The sequence below is a fragment of the Terrapene carolina genome, unplaced genomic scaffold (genome assembly GCF_002925995.2).
Source record: "Terrapene carolina triunguis isolate 2854851 unplaced genomic scaffold, T_m_triunguis-2.0 Scaffold62, whole genome shotgun sequence".
Classification (NCBI taxonomy): Eukaryota; Metazoa; Chordata; order Testudines; family Emydidae; genus Terrapene; species Terrapene triunguis.
Genome location: NW_020664413.1, coordinates 3,117,993 through 3,135,168, shown reverse-complemented (window position 1 = coordinate 3,135,168; position 17,176 = coordinate 3,117,993). Strand labels below are relative to the sequence as shown.

At 46.3% G+C, this 17,176-nt stretch overlaps 1 protein-coding gene across 1 annotated transcript in view; it reads right to left on the bottom strand.

Annotated features, from left to right (window-relative positions):
- MARCHF4 (membrane associated ring-CH-type finger 4) overlaps positions 1-17,176 on the bottom strand; it is a 160,862-nt gene that overhangs the window by 120,697 nt on the left and 22,989 nt on the right. The gene's annotated exons all lie outside the window — the stretch shown is intronic.

Below are 17,176 nucleotides of genomic sequence, written 5' to 3'. Positions count from 1 at the left end.
ATCAATGTAATTTATTATTAACCAGATACTTTGCCTCCACAACGCTGTTGTGCACCTCATAGGGCTTCTGAGCAAAACTGGCTTTAAATAAATTCGTTCTTCTTTGGGTGAGTGCTTGTCTGTGCTGAATGCAGCTGCCACCGGCTTGCAAACCGCAGGGCTTGAGCACAAATCGAAGCACTGGCACAAAGTTAGAGTCGCGTGACACACAGCCCACCGTTGCGTCAGGATGGATTTGTTGTCTCAGTGAATGTCATTTTATTCTGTGCAATGCCTGTCATACAAACTGCAGCTCAGCGCATCTTAAAGAGTGTAACGATGCTGCCCTTGGTGGGACCCAGCTGAGAGTACCAATTCAGAACAAATTGCTTAAAGCAGGGCAGTTACAGCCCAAGGGTGGGGTTCCTTTGCACACCAAGGCAAACCAAACCAGCCAAACAGAGAAGACTTCGGTTTTACCCCACTGGCTAACCATGAGTCATACAAGCAATTCCCTTAGACACTCCAGTTTTCTAGTATCACCACCAGTGCCACTCGTTATGGGGATGACTGGTTATGAAAACCAATACCCCAGTAAAAGAAAAAAGGTTCTCCTGATCCCAAAGGACCAAGCCCCAGACCCAGGTCAAATGATAACTTAGATCTTACCCAAAATAAACGCTTATAGCCAATTTTTATTAACTAAACTAAAATTTATTAAAAAAGAAAAGAGAGAGATAGTTGGTTGAAAAATCAATATACATACAGACTTTAATTCAACTCTTGAGGTTCAGATACATAGTAGAGATGAGTTTGTAGTTGCCAAAAGTCCTTTTAGAAATAGTCCATAGGTTATAGTCCAATGTCCATATTCAGAAATAGTCCATAGGTCATAGACTGGGGATCTCAATTCTTATGGCATAAGGTTTCCCCTTCTTGAAACCCAAAGCAGATCTGAGATGAAGAAGGATCGTGTCCCAGGGTTTTTATACATTTCCAGCAGCCTTTTGGCCTGAGAAAACAATAGGCTCAACTTTCTGTCTCCCAAACATCATGGCAATTAGCACAGGGTAATTTATCCATTAAACAGTTCAGATACAGGTTACCACAACCTTCAAAGAGACATATAGGCAATAATACTATTTCACTCAAGTGTCTTCCTAAATGTTGACAGGTTTCAGTGGTAGCCGTGTTAGTCTGTATCAGCAAAAAACCAGGAGTCCTTGTGGCACCTTAGAGACTAACAAATGTATTTGGGCATAAGCTTTCGTGGGCTAAAACCCACTTCATCAGATGTATGAAATTAAAAATACAGGAGCAAGTATAAATGCATGAAAGGATGGGGGTACTTTACCAAGTGTTAGGTCAGTTTAATACTCCTTTTTTTGATCTTTGAATCAAAGCTACAGTAATAGACAAGACTTGTTTGCTTACATCACAAGACCTGACCCTTCTATCTCTAACAATGCAGGCTTGCATTTCAAAGCTCTATTCATTTACATATCTTCCTAACAAGTCTTTAAAATTCGGCCAAGGGTCATGTCAGTCTGTGAGTTAATTAACTCTTTCTGGCCCTCTGTCACCTTTCAGTGAGATATTATATTACACCCATAATGTCACACAGAGCAAGCCCAGGAATGGCTGTCAGCATATGAGCTGGGTATTTGAATGGGGATGGTCCAGTTAGAAATCCTCCCGTATTATTGACAGCTAATATAAATGGTCCTAGGTCAGCAGTAATCACACCAGTTTTGCCTATGAGCCAGGTGTCACAAAGATTTGGGCATTAATACACGCTCCCTTGAACATGTGCCTTCACTACTTTGGAGATTACAATTTTAATAAAACACTGAGGCATAAGGGAGAGCTGGGAGGGCCTTTTGCTGCCAAGTAGATAATGATATAAGAATTCAGATGGCATAATTAATTAAGAGGACGTGCTGTGGGTGGGGAGCGCTGAAAGGCTATAAATTCCCTGAAGCTGATTTCATGGCTAGGCCCCTCGCTAAAATTGCTAAGCTCTCCTTTTGGCTGTAGACAGTAGGGCTGTGCAGGGGCGGAGAAATAGCTTTATCCCCAACTATTTTTAACAGTTAGGGAAATTGAGGCACAGAGTTAATCGATTGCCAATTACCTGGGCATCATTAAAATGCTAAGTTAAGCATTTGTTCCAGGCTATAACCGTGTCATTTACCTTAATGATCCATTAACAACTTCAAGTTACCTGGCTACCTGTTAGGGAGAGGTAAAAAATCTTTAGTGAAGACAGACAAGTCCAAGTGACTTTCCCAAGGTCACAAAGCAAGCCACTAGCTGGGTATTGAACTCAGCCATCCTGATTATCCACGGCAGCGCCACTGTTTACCATGAATAGTGGTTGACTTTAGCCGAGGAACCCTGACTTTGGTCCTCTTTGCCATCAGTAAAGCTCTCATGGCACTTTTCACAAAGGGTTGGGCATTTTGTCAATGCCTGTTCTGCCCAGTTTCCAGATAGCTAATCATATTTCACTGGCCTAAATTCTCCTTGGAGCTTTAACTGAATACAGCCGGTAGGTGAACACTTCAATCTCCCTGGACATTCTATAACAGATTTAAAAGTCACTATTCTTGAACAAAAAAACTTCAGAAACAGACTGCAAAGAGAAACAGCAGAACTAAAATTCATTTGCAAATTTAACACCATTAATCTGGGCTTGAATAGGGACTGGGAGTGGCTGGCTCATGACAAAAGCAGCTTTGCCTCTCCTGGAATTGAGACCTCCTCATCTATTATTGGGAGTGGACCGCATCTACCCTGATCGAACACTGGTTCTCCACTTGTGAGGTAACTCCCTTCTCTTCATGTGTCATTATATAATGCCTGCAGCTGTAACTTTCACTCCATGCATCTGAAGAAGTGAGGTTTTTTTACCCATGAAAGCTTATGCACAAATAAATCTGTTAGTGTTTAGGGTGCCACCAGACTCCTTGTTGTTTAACTGAATATGTTATTTTTAACTTCTAGCCCTGCACTCATATGCATTTTTGCTGTGCGTGACTGAACAGCAACTACTGTGGAGGTGGCTAGCCTCTATTGCTGGGCCGAGTAATTCATATGTATGTCATGAAATCCACTTTAGGAATGGCAGAGCCATAGGATAAGTTGTAGTTATCCTGTGGCCTGGACCAATAGATGTCCATCTCAAACTCATGTTGATAAAACCTTTATACTGCACCAAGCTGTCATGTGTCGTACATCTGGTAGGACAAAACTCGGAAGTCCAAAAATCTCTCTGAAATCAATGGGAATTTGTCCTGAGTAAGGACCCAGAGTCCGTATATTTTTATAAAGCGCTGAGAGGTTTATTTAAATGTACAGTAACATCTACTGCAGTGACCCAAGGTACAGGAACTCATTTATCACTCTCCATTCTACCTGTGCCAGGGTAAAAATAATTCATATTTGCATAGGATTATAGGATTTGCCATAGAAAAGATGCCCTCCTTATGCACCCAAACAAGTGTGTAATTCATTCCTCGCTTCCAGTGGAGGTTGGCTGAATTGGCTGCGGAATTCAGAGCTGGAGTGGGAACTCTCCAAAGTTTGTGTGTGTTTTGAGGAGCCCATTACAGAGATAGGAATTTGGTGTGAAATTCAGGTCAGCTTCCAATTCCAATGCCATCTCCTGAAAGCTAAGAACAAGCTGCCATACTGGGTCAGACCAATGGTCCATCTAGCCTAGTATCCTGTCTCTGACAGTGTCCCGTATCAGAACTTCAGGGACACTGTACAGAATAGGGCAATTTTGGAGTGATCTATTCCTGTCATCCACTCCCAGTGTCTGGCAGTCAGAAGTTCGGGGTCTCCCCATGCATGCATCCTTGACCATCTTGGCTAATAACTATTGAAGGACCTATCCTCCATGAACTTATCTATTTCTTTGTTGAACCAAAGTTATACTTCTGGCCATCCCAACATCCCATAGCAATGAGTTCCACAGGTTAATTATGTGTTGTGTGGAAAAAGTACTTCCTCTTGTTTGAGGTTTCAGTGCAGTACCCAGCCCTGATTTACCATGTAAGGCCCGTGGCTGTCTTATGGCCCTTTATTTGTATAGCACCAAGTCAGCTGTGCAGAGATTTGCATGAGAAACATACAGCGCATCAGAATCAAACACATTCCCAAGCATTTATTGCCCCCTGTGGAAACCTCTCCCCTCCCATCGTTATACTAAACTGTGAGGAGGTTAGAGGGGGGAAGACGACTCTGACATTAAAAAATAATCTGTCGGTCTCTAAAGCAAGGGCTAAATGGCTGCATGTGGGAGCACTTGTATAGTACGCTACATTGGAGCCGTGTCCGCGCTGAGCCTGGAGACATCACCAAGGTGCCGCTCTACCTCTCCTGGAGTGAGGAGAATGAGCTGGCTTAGCTCCAGAACTCCTGGCACCTCGGTTGATCCAGGCCCACTGAGTTATTAGATAATAATCCACAGAATAACAGCTAACAGCTGTGTCTGGGCTACACAGAATTTCCTGCTAATTCGCGGCTATTTTTTTAATGATGAGTGCTTATCATAGAATCAAGAATATCAGGGTTGGAAGGGACCTCAGGAGGTCATCTAGTCCAACCCCCTGCTCAAAGCGGGACCAACACCAACTAAATCATCCCAGCCAGGGCTTTGTCAAGCCTGATCTTAAAAACCTCTAAGGAAGGAGATTCCACCACCTCCCTAAGTAACCCATTCACCACCCTTCTAGTGAAAAATTTATTCCTAATATCCAACCTAAACCTCCCCACTGCAACTTGAGACCATTACTCCTTGTTCTGTCATCTGCCACCACTGAGAACAGTCTAGATCCATAGCTAAGCTCCTGCCACTCAGCCTCTGCTGTGATGGATCCCCAATCAGCCATTCTGCCATCATGACGCTACGCTCCAGCAGGTCTGTTAAGGGGGGCAGTGCTTCTCCGACACCACGTCAGGGCAGGTCTCCCTTCCCTTCCTCTCTGTGTCTCTCTACAGACCCCCAGCCAGATCTGAAGCTAGCTACCGCTGGAGCAGGGGTTCTCAGCCTTTTTCTTTCTGATGCCCCCCCCCACGTCCTATAAAAACTCCACGGCCCCCTTGTGCCACAACAACTGTTTTTCTGCATATAAAAGACAGGGCCTGCGTTAGGAGGTAGCAAGCAGGGCAATTGCCTGGTGCCCCATGTCACAGGGGGCCCCATGTAGCTAAGTTGCTCAAGCCTCGGGTGGCAGGGCAAAGGGCCCTGGGCTTCAGTCCTAGGCAGTGGGGCTTCGGCTTTCTGCCCTGTGGCCTAGCAAATCTAACGCTGGCCCTGCTTGCCGGACCCCCTGAAACCTGCTCACGGCCCATCAGGGGGCCCCGGACTCCTGGTTGAAAACCGCTGCACTAGATCATGTCCCTTTGCAGGGCCGGCTCTGGCTTTTTTGCCGCCCCAGGCAAAAAAGCCTCCAGCCGGAGCCGGGGGGGGGCGGCCGGAGCCCCGGTGGGGGCTCCGCTCTCCCCCCGGCGGCCGGGGGGAGGGCGCCGGGGGGGAGGGCGGCTGGAGCCCTGGGAGGAGGGCGGCGAGCCCCGGTGGGGGCTCCCCCCCCCCGGCGGCAGGGCGGCGAGTCCCGGTGGGGGCTCGGCTCTCCCCCCCCCCGGCGGCCACAGCCGGGGCTCGCCGCTCTCCCCCCGGCGGCCGGAGCGCCGCGCCGCCCCCCTCCAGGTGCCGCCCCAAGCACCAGCTTGGGTGCCTGGTGCCTGGAGCCGGCCCTGTCCCTTTGAATAAGTAACTACTGAGAGCAACATCCTTGCAGACCTCAAATGCTACCGGGTATTTGGGCACAGCTTAATTTGTTTAAATGTATTTTATATCCCGAAGGAAACCCCCAGCTGAGCCATGCAGTTTTCATGCAAGTGGTTGGACAAGAACTCCCCCAAACTAGAGCTTATTTTTTGCTTGTCCTTTAAATAAAAACCTCTTTTTAGATTTAACCCCCACATCCCATCAATGCAGCATGTTTACATTAGCTGTTTGCTCCAGTGTGATTAATTCTGTTCATTTACCCTGGTGCAAGTCTCCTCAAAATAGACAAGGCCACAGTATTATTCATACTGTAATGGGTTTCCCCTCCCCCACTGGCTGGGTTGCTGGTAGCATGGTTTGAGACAGGCTCCAGGAATGAAAAGGCAAACAATCATTCTCCTGGAGGGTGGTGCTGCTTGTTGCCCAAATCCACTTGTCAGCCCAGCTGGGATCTTCCTTCTTCCCCATTCAGTTTGTTCATAGCTGCTTGCCATTTCTGATTCTCAAGCTAACAGCTGCAGCAGCTTTCCTGGATAGCGTTTCCTCCTTTTCTACAGTTAAACGCTACCTGCATGGTAAATTGGCCAGGTGCAGAGGTGACTCAGGGGCACTGAAGTGGAGGAAAGCAAATATGTTTCACCAAGAAGCTGAGTTCCATTAGTACCGATAAAGGAACTGGATTACACCCCAGTGCGATGCGCACAGGTTTCCACAGTGTCTTTCATGTAAGCATTCACGTTCTATCGGTTCCCACAGGTACAAGGGGTGCTACTGGAGGGGCATTTCACCCCAGGCGCTCCTAACCAGGGCTAAAGGAGCGAGAGGCAATGGGAGTTGCACAGATAGAACCATATGCTCTGCTTTGAGATTGGACGCCTCTGTGGTTAATACAAAGTGGAGGTCCATGGCTCTGACTCAGTTCTTCCTTTCAGTGCTTGGTCACAGCCTACACACTCAGTAGAAGCTCTGGGCTGGAGCAAATGCCTTCAGCTGTCTAAGCAGAGATCCATATGCAGTGCTTATCGTTAGAATTCAGCTCCCTAACAGGCTGTAAGGGTAATCAACAGGGAGTGGCAAATGGAAAAGTACAAAGGGTAGACCTGTGTAAACACAGGTACATATGTAGACATATTAATAACATATTTTGCCATTCTTTACTACCTTCCATCCAAGGATCTCCTAGTAGCCATGTGAGGCCGATATTATCATTCTTATTTTACACATGGAGAAACTAAGGCACAGAGCGGGGAAGTGAGCTGCTGGAAGTCTCATAGTGGGCCTGTGGATGACCTGGAAAGGGAACCCAGAACTCCTGACTCCCAGTCCCACACTCTGACCTGAGATTAAATTACACACTGTAGTGTGAATAGGATTACAGTGTAAAAAATGCCCCAAGGAACGCAGGCTCAGGGAATCCTTTGGGTCCTCTCCCACTCCACTGCTCGGGACTGGGAATAGACAGAGCACTGAAAAAGCCCGTCAAAGAAAAAGTGATCTTATCTTCCAGGGGATGTGACCAGAGGTCCCACTCTGCCATGCCACTGCCAGCCCATGGAGTGGCATTTGTTATAGGAGTGCCTACTTATCCTTCAGTCCAGAGGAGAGAGTGCTCCTGGCAGAAAGCTGCCCACAGACAGACAAACGGCAGAGCTCTAGCAGGGAATGCCAGGGCTTTCCAGCAGGATGAAAGAGGGTGCAGGATGCTAAGCTACATTACAAGGACCAGGACCAGTTTCAATAGCCATTTATGGGATCCTTGCTTATACAAGCTTCCCTAAGGCACCTTAGAAGAGAACCAGTGAAACCTGCTATCCATTGGCCCCTCGAACCAACAAAATTAATCATGTCACATGACAAAAAAACAGCCCTGCAATTGGCTCTCCTGTGGACTGTCCCAGAAGAGAGGCCAAATACTGAATGGGTTGTGGAGACAAAAGAAACTGGGAGAGCCTCTCTCCCCAGCCTTGGGTTAAGCACATCAGGGCAAGGGGAAGCTTGCACTGTACTCTGCCTGTTCTGTAGATAACTAGAGACCTTCAGCCTCTGGGCTGTTAATCCAGCGCCTTTCTCCAGCACTAAATTCACTAGGGGAAAAACAATGAATAAAAGAAAAACTCTGTGCTTGAAAACGCGAGTTTCGTTGTGCACCTAAGCCGGACAGAGCTCTAGGACTTTCAACTGGTCCTTGGGACACTTTATATGGGTGAGCTCCTCAGCCAGTGTGAATTGACGCAGCTCCACTGGAGCCAATGTGCTGGTTTACATCAGCCGAGCACCCGGGCTTACATCATTTAAACCTGGCTCCATGTGAAACACGGCTCTTCAGGCTCTGAGCAGCCCGGGTAGGTCTGATTCAGACTGTGGGCCCAGCACAATGAGAACGCTCGAGGCATAAAGAAAAGAAACATGAGGCCCTTAGAGATCTGGGGGCAAATGCATCCCTGGTGCAACTTCATTGGCTTCAGTGGCCTGGCAGTAGGGAACAATTTGACTCCTTGTAGAGCTATGGATGGTAATTTGCTGAGACATACGATGGTGGCAGGTCAAGAAGAAATCTCCATGTGGCTACTAGCTGAGCCAATGGGTCCAGTCTGGAGCCGGAGCAGCAAGAGAAGCCCAGACAGGGCATGGCCAGCCAGCACTGTGGGATCTGTGGTCAATCATATCCTTCACGCTTCTGGAAGATATGCTGGTTGGGGCTGGGGGTGGGGATAATAGCAGCAGCAGGGCCCATCACCCAGGATACTGCAGCACTCTAGTCTGCTGGTAGTGAGCAGCACAGCTGAGGAGCTCTGCCTCGAGCAAGGAAAGTCATTGCCCTGGTTCATCACGAGGGGATGAGCTGAGCCTGCCGTGGCGGCAACAATACACTTCAACCTGGAGGGTTTGGGTTCCGGACAGGACTCCAAGACTCCTAACGAAGACACTTGTACATGCAAAGTGGCGACAGGCCGGGCGGAGCTGGGAAGTTTGTGGCACAGAGCAGCATGTCTGGAGCAGGGTTCAGAGGAGCAGCCGTGTTAGTCTGTATCCGCAAAAAGAACAGGAGAACTTGTGGCACCGTAGGCAACTTCCACCTTTTCATGTTGTCTGTATGTATATATCTATCTTCTTACTATATGTTCCATTCTATGCTTCCGATAAAGTGGGCTGTTGTCCACGAAAGCTTATGCTCAAATAAATTGGTTAGTCTCTAAGGTGCCTCATGTCTGGAGCAGGTACCCGCTGGGGAGCAGGTGTCACAGCTCGGGAGGAAGTGGAGTTGGGGGGGTGGGAGATGCCTAGACTAGACAAAGCACTGCAGGTGCAGGTTAAACTAGGGACCAACCTTCCAGTGGCAAAGGACGTCTGCTGACCAAACCGGTCTTTTCCATCTTCCATGTCTGCAATGCTATGAATAATTCCCGCTCAGGGCTGGGAGGAAATGCAAGCAAAGCCTCCAACTGCTCAGCAACAGCCGATAAGAACTCAGCTCCTCCTATTCCAAAGGAACAGACCCTCCTAATTTGAGCTAAACTAAAGGAGAATCTGCAGGAGCCGTTATCAGTATAAGATCTATGGCCAGTGTTTCTCAAACTGGGGTTGTCGCTTGTGTAGAGAAAGCCCCTGGCGGGCTGGGCCAGTTTGTTTACCTGCCCCGTCCGCAGATCTGGCCGATCGCGGCTCCCATTGGCCTGGAGCAGCGAACCGCGGTGACCCCAGTTTGAGAAACACTGATCTATGGGATACAGTTTTGATTCTAGCCAGTAGAAGGCAGTTCCCGCTCTCTCTCTAGTTACAATCTCTTATTGTCTTGCTTCTTGTATTAATTTTATCCTTTCAAGTACAATGCTTTGCTGTCAAGATAAAATTCAACAGGAAACACCTACACCCAGTGCTGGAAAACCAGAATGAATTTTCCAGCCATTCTGTTAACTGAGCAAATAAAAGATGAAATGGAAACCATCGCTTACACGAGCGACAGCTTTGTGTAGCTAATGCAGAGAGCCACCACCTCACTGCACAGTGCCCATCAAACAGCCGCCTTGTCAAAAGGGCTTTGTTATTAGTTAAGCAATGACAATGTGTCCAGTGCTGTACAAGTCACAAAGGTAAAAGGAGGTTTACAGCCTCAATGAGACAGAGAAGAAATGAGACCCACAGGAGGGAGTTAACCTAGGCCAAATTGTTTCAACCCTGAGCATTGTTGTTTGATGTCTAAAGCTAGGCACCATCTTAAGCATGTATCTGACTTTAAGAACGTGAGTAGTTCCCATAACTTCAACTGGACTACACACAAATTTGAAGTTAGACACACACCTAATTACCCTGCTGAATCTGAGCCGGGGTAGAAAAATCAAGCCATTTGCTTCAGTGCCTAAATATGGCATTAGTGGCCTAACCTCAGGCAGGTGTAATAGAATGCTTTGGTCCTGGATTTTAGCATTATATTTTTCATTTTGCTTTGCTCTCTAGATCTAACACTCTTCTTCGCTACTGTAAGAAGGGTTTGGGGAGGGCTGTTTGGTGCAAACTGTTGTTTGTACACCGTCTTTCGTACATCATCGACTGTGTTTCCCACCCCAGCGCTGAGCAATGTGCGTGAAGCTCCTTTGTGTGAGCTTTGGCACAGCTGAAGTTACAAAGGTCCAGTTCTGTCCATTAGAGAAGACAAAGAAAGAAGCGTGATGCAATTTAGCTGGCAGTGTCTCCTGCAGTGGATCAGGGCTCTACTTTGTAGAATCCCAATTATTGCCTTCAGTCAGCACAGCTGCTGGGGTGGGGAGCAGCTCACCTAGACATGAGGAGCGAGCAGCTGGGAAGAAATTAAGAAAATATTTTTCATTACAAAAAAACAAAGCTACTGTAGGCTCCAGCTATGTTGGCAGTGACCTTAGATCACTCTACATAAAAGAGCTTTAAAGTAAAGTGACACCCACGTTTCTGACACACTGTAAGCATTTCCAGATCAGTAACCTGCCATCACTGCTCACCGATTAAGGATGCTAAAGGGTTTTTTTTCCCCTGCAGAGCTCAGCTTGCCAGCAAAATGAAGAGGGGTATAATTTTGTTTCTGGGCCAGTGGTTTGAGCACAGGACTGGAAGCCAGCAACCCCTGAACCTGCTTTCCTATGGGACTGTGGGCAAGGCACTTAAAATCATCTAGCGCCTGCTCCAAAGCTCATTGAGATCAATGGGACTGGTCTACATTTAGATAGATAGATAGACAGAGCCTACATTTAGAAAAATGGTTCTTAACTGGCATCACCAACAGCTCCTTCGATTATTGGAAGGGGGAAAACATTAAAAATCCAGTTTACTTTACACTTTTTATGCTGTTTGTTTGTTGCTGGGTTTGTTCATCTGCTTCATTTTATTCAGAACTATTTACTGAATCTAGAACGGCAGAACTGTCAGTGTCACTTTGTAGTGAGTTTCACTTTCTAGTTCTTATGTATTGGTAAAAGTCTGCTGGTGTTTCTGACGCTGCACAAGTGAATCAATAATAACACTGATTAATTATTATTAATAATAATAATCAATAATGTCCTTATTTCCTCCTCTGTTCTTCCCTGCACATTGTTTTTAACTGAGCCTTATTTATGCCCTGATCCTGCAATTGCATTCAAGTGAGTGGAGCCCTGTTTCGGGCTCTGCACATGCAGTTCTGACTGCAGGATTGGAGCCTTAGGCCTCAAACTTGTAAACACTGAATTTTCAGCACGGAAATAATTCTCTTGCCTTCAGTGGGACAACTCAGGTGCACAAGTGTTTGCAGCCATAGACTGAAAGCTCTCTGAGCAGGGCCTGGTTCATGTCGTGTGCTCCACAGCTTCGATATATTGTTGTTGCTGAACAAATGACTAAAACAATATTAATACTACTGCTGTCTGACTTAGGTACTTATCTGACCTGCTATTACCTTCGTATCTGAGTGTCTGAGCACCTCACAATCTTCAGTATATTTGTCCTCACAACCCCCATGTGAGGCAGGGTCGCGCTATTATCCCCATTGCACACATGGGAAACCGAGGCACAGAGCCTCAGCTCCTCAAAAGGCATTGATTTCAATAGGAGTTAAGTGCTATATACCTTGGCAGCTCCCACCCCAGAGTGACTCATCCCAGGGCAGAAGAGCCTGGTTCTCCAGGCTTCCTCGCTAACCACTGCACCAGCCTTCCTCTCGATGCTGCAAGGATCTCATTCTAAATGAGCTATTTCATGTACTACTTTCTCCCTGTGGTGGGGTGTTTGCCCCACCCCCATGCTGGAGGGGGCTGCAGCAGGCCAGTGCGCCTGCGCAGCCAGGCAGCCAATAAGAAAAGGGCTTACTGGGGGCCATTCAGAGCCAAGATTGGAGACAGCCAATCAGGGCTCAGCTTGGCCCTATATAAAGGCTGCCCAGGTCTTTGATAGGGGAAGCCCAGGCCCAGGCCCAGGCGAGCAGAAGGGAACTCCAGCCTGGTGTCTGCCAGGCTGCAGGCCCTGAGGGGAAGGGCCTAGCCGGTGCGAGGGGGCGAAGGGGAAGCGGCCCAGGGACGTGGACAGATGGAGGGAGAGAAGGAGGGCAAGATGGCTGCCCCTAGAGGGTCCCCGGGTTGGGACCCAGAGTAGTGGGTGGGCCTGGGTCCCCCCCTTCCCCTTGCCTTACACCTGGCAGACAGGAGCGGCCATCTTGGGCTGCACCAACCCCCTGCCAAGAGGGGTGTGACTTTGGGGGTGCAGTTGGCCACATTGGCTGGGGCGCAGAGAGGCAGCTGACTGACCTGCCCCTGGAAGGGGGCGAGGATGGACTAAGGGGCACTGCTGAAGGGCAGTGGCTCGAAGAGGATGCTGCAAGTTGGGAACAACGTGGGTCCACATGCCAACTGAGGGCGAGATGATGGATGGGACACCACCAGGAGGAGGTGCTCCACTGGACAGAGCTAATTCCTGAGGAAGACCAGCAGGGGGTGCTGGGTGGTGAGTCCCAACCTTGTCACACTCCCCCACACTTCATGAAAGGATTTATTAGGGTCTGTGAAACTGTTTTTCTTTTTAACAAAATCTGTGTGCCGGTCCTAATCTATTTGGCAATGTCCCTTTAAAAAGCACAGCGAATTCCTGAGCAAAACACATTTAAAAACTAAAATCGAATGTTCCACAAGAGCACCACATTAAAGCTCTCACTTTGGGAAAGAACAAATCTCGTTGTGTCTAATTGTTCTTGGCAGAGCTCTCTCCTTTAACTAACGGCGAACAATGACAGCGGAGAAAGACAGCTACGCTTCTTTCTTTGCAGAGGGCTTGGCCCTAAAATGCTTCCCTTTGTGTTTTGTCTTCTAAAGAACAATGTGAGGCTGGTCTCACCTCTCAAGGTTGATCGCGGGTGAAGACTAGAGCCTGCTTTGAATCAAAATATGCCATGTGCACACATCTGCCGTCTCGTTATATGGGAGTACATTATTTTATAGACAGCCTAAAATGTGTGGTAAAAGAAAACTAAGATTTTTAGAAATCTTGTAAAAAACAGTTCTTTTGGCTCTTTTGTCTGGGGTGCCCAAAGTGCTTTGCAATAGTTAACGCAGCCTCCCAATGCCACTTGGAGGTAGGTACGTGTTGTTACCACTGCTTTACTGAAAAACACTGAGTCAGTGGCAGAATAGAACCCTGGAGGCCTGGCCACACACCCAGGAGATCATTTTCAGCCCTTCCTCACTCTTCTTCAAATCCCATGTCTCCATTAGGAAAATAGCAAATGTTTTAAAATGTGCTAGCTAACGTGATCTTGGGGAGTACTTTGCACTTGGGATTGACAAGACATGTCATGATCAAAATGAGCTGGTTATGGTCATCTTTACCAGGAGCAATCTAGGAATCAACCTACAGTTGCCCATGATCAGCTAATGGGTCTTTAAATATGACTTATTACTAGGCGCAAAGTCCTGCTTAAAATCATATTGGTTAAAACAGGTTAGCGCACATGTTTTAAGACGATCTATTTTCAGAGTCGAGACATGAGAATGGCCATACTGGGTCAGACCAATGGTCCACCAAGCTCAGCATCCTGTGTCTGACACAGAGCCGGCTCCAGGCACCAGCCCAGCAAGCAGGTGCTTGGGGCGGCCCCTGGAAGGGGGCGGCACGTCCGGCTCTTCAGCGGCGGGTCCCTCAGTCCGTGTCAGAGAGAAGAACCTGCCGCCGAAGAATGAAGCGGCGGCGTTAGAGTTCCCGATCGCAATCGCGGCTTCTTTTTTTTTTTTTTTTGCTTGGGGCGGCAAAAACTATGGAGCCGGCCCTGGTCTGACAGTGACCAGTGCCAGATGCTTTGTCAGTTTTAGGTTTAGGGACACCCAGAGCATGGGGTTGCATCCCTGGCCATTTTGGCTAATAGCCTTTGATGAGCCTATCCTCCGTGAACTTCTCATTCTTTTTTTGAACCCAGTTATACTTTTAGCTTTCACAACATCCCCGGGCAATGAGTTCCACAGGTTGACTGTGTGTTCTGTGAAGAAGTGCTTCCTTATGTTTTAAACCTGCTGCCTATTAATTTCATTGGATACCCCTATTTCTTGTGTTATGTGAAAGGGTAAATAACACTTCCCTATTCACTTTCTCTGCACCATTCATGATTGTATAGACTTCTATCATATCCTCCCCTTAGTCATTTCTTTTCTAAGCTGAACAGTCTCAGTCTTTTCAATTTCTCATCTTAAGGAAGCTGTTCCATACCCTAATCGATTTTTTTTTTTGCCCTTTTCTGCACCTTTTCCAATTCTAATCTATCTTTTTTTGAGTTGGGGCAGCCAGAACTGCACGCAGTATTCAAGATGTGGGCGTACCATGGATTTATATAGCGGCATTCTGATATTTTCTGTTTTATTATCTATCCCTTTCCTAATGGTTCCTAACATTCTGTTCGCTTTTTTTGACGGCCACTGCACATTGAGGAGATCTTTGCAGAGAACTATCCACAGTGACTCTAAGATCTCTTTCTTGAGTGGAAACAGCTAATTTACACCCCACCATTTTGTGTGTACAGTTGGGATTATGTTTTCCAATATGCATTACTGTGCACTTATAAATACTGAATTTCATCTGCCATTTTGTTGCCCAGTCACCCAGTTTTTTGAGATCCCTTTGTAACTCTTCTTAATCAGGTTTGGATTTAGCTATCTTGAATAATGTTGTATTGTCTGCAAATTTTGTGACCTTAGTGTTCACCCCTATTTCCAGATCATTTATGAATATGTTGAACAGCACAGGTCCCTGTACAGATCCTTGGGGGACTCTACAATTTACCACTTTCCACTGTGAAAAGAGACTTCTTCTTACCCTTTGTTTCCTGTCTTTTAACCAGTTACTGATCCTCTCTTACCCCATGACTTCTTACTTTCCTTAAGAGCCTTTGATGAGGAACTTTGTCAAAGGCTTTCTGGAAGTCCACGCCGTATCCGCTGAATCACACTTGGCCACCTGGTTGTTGACACCCTCAAAGAATTGTAATAGATTTGGGAGGCATGATTTTACAGAAGCCATGTTAACTCTTCCCCAACCTATTGTTGTCATCTATGTGTCTGGAAATTCTGTTCTTTACTGCAATTTCAACTAGTTTGTCTGGTACTGAAGTTAGGCATACCAGCCTGGCCTCTAATTGCCAAAATCGCATCTGGAGCCCTTTTAAAAAAAAATAGGCATTACATTAGCTACCTTCCAGTCATCTGGTACAGAGGCTGATTTAAGAAATAGGTTACATACCACAGTTAGTAGTTCTGCAATTTTATATGTGAGTTCTTCCAGAACGCATGGGTGAATACCGTCTGGTCCTGGTGACAATCAATTTGTTCCAAAACGTCCCCTACTGATGTCTCAATTAGGGACAATACCTCAGATTTGTCACCTAAAAAGAACGGCTCAGATGTGGGAATCTCCCTCACATCCCCTGCAGTGACAAGAAATGCAAAGAATTCATTTAGCTTCTCTGCAATGGCCTAGTTTTTCCTGAAATGCTCCATTAGCACCTTGATCACCCAGTGGCCACAGTCACTTTTGACAGGCTTCCTGCTTCTGATGTACTTAAAAAAAAAAAAAAAAAAAAAAACATTTTTCTGTTCGTTTTTGTGTCCCTAACTCATTGTTCTTCAAACTTTTTCTTGAGCTGCCTTATAGTTTTACACTTGACTTGCTAGAGTTTATGCTCCTTTCTATTATCTTCACTAGGATTTGAGTTCCAGTTTTCAAAGAATGCCTTTTTGCCTCTAACTACAGTACTTCTTTTACTCTGCTGTGTAGCCATGGTGCCATTTTTTGGGGTCCTCTTGTTGTATTTTTTTTATTGAGGGTATATATTTAGTTTGAGCATCTATTAAGGCATTTTTAAATAGTCTCCATGCAGTTTGCAGGCATTTCACCCTGGTGACTGTGCCTTTTAATTTCTGTTCAACTAGCTTGCTCATTTTTGTGTAGTTCCCCTTTTTGAAGTTAAATGCTACTGTAATGGATTTCTTTAGCACTTTTCCCCCTACAAAAATATTAATGTAATTACATTAATGGTAACTATTACCAAATGGATCCGCTATAGTCACCTCCTAAACCATATACTGTGTGGCACTTAGGAATAAATCAAGAATTGCCACTGTCTTTGTGGGTTCCAAGACAAGCTGCTCCACGAGCAGTCATTTGATGTGTCTGGAAATGTCATCTCTGCCTCCCTTCCTGAGATGACATATACCCAGTCAACATGAGCATAGCTGAAATCCCCCATTATTACTGTGTTTTCTGCCTGTGCAACCTCTCTAATCTCCCTGAACATTTCACAATCACTGTCAGGAAGCCATAGTATTTTCTTACTGCTATACTTTTATTGTTCAAGCATAGACTCTCTATCCACAGAGATTCTATGGCACAGTTCGTTTCATTTTTTACTTTATTTGACTCTATGCTTTCTTTCACATGTAATGCCACTCCTATTTGTACCCTGGTATTACTGTGCCCCATTGATTATCCTCATTCCACCAAGTATCTGCAATGCCTATTATATCAATAGCCTCATTTAATGCCAGGCACTGTAATTCACCCATCTTGGTATTTAGACTTCTAGCGTCTGTATATAAGCACTGTCAATATTCAGTTGCTTGCCTTGATGTGTTCTGTTCAAAAGGGTCTTTTATGTTTGACTGTTCCACACTAGCTCCCGCCTGTACTTTATCAACTTTTTTCCTATCCTTTTTACTAGGATGTAAAGTTCCCCAGTTAATAAGGTCATCCCTGTGTCATGTCTCCACCCAAACCACGTGCTCCGCCACACCTATCAGTTTTAAAACCCAGCCCTTAGTTTAAAAAACCCTCTACAACCTTTTTAAGGCTACAGCCACTGAAGTGTGTGACAGGTTAGATAAGGGTTTCCAAAGGGCTGATACCAATCCAATGCTTATCCATAAG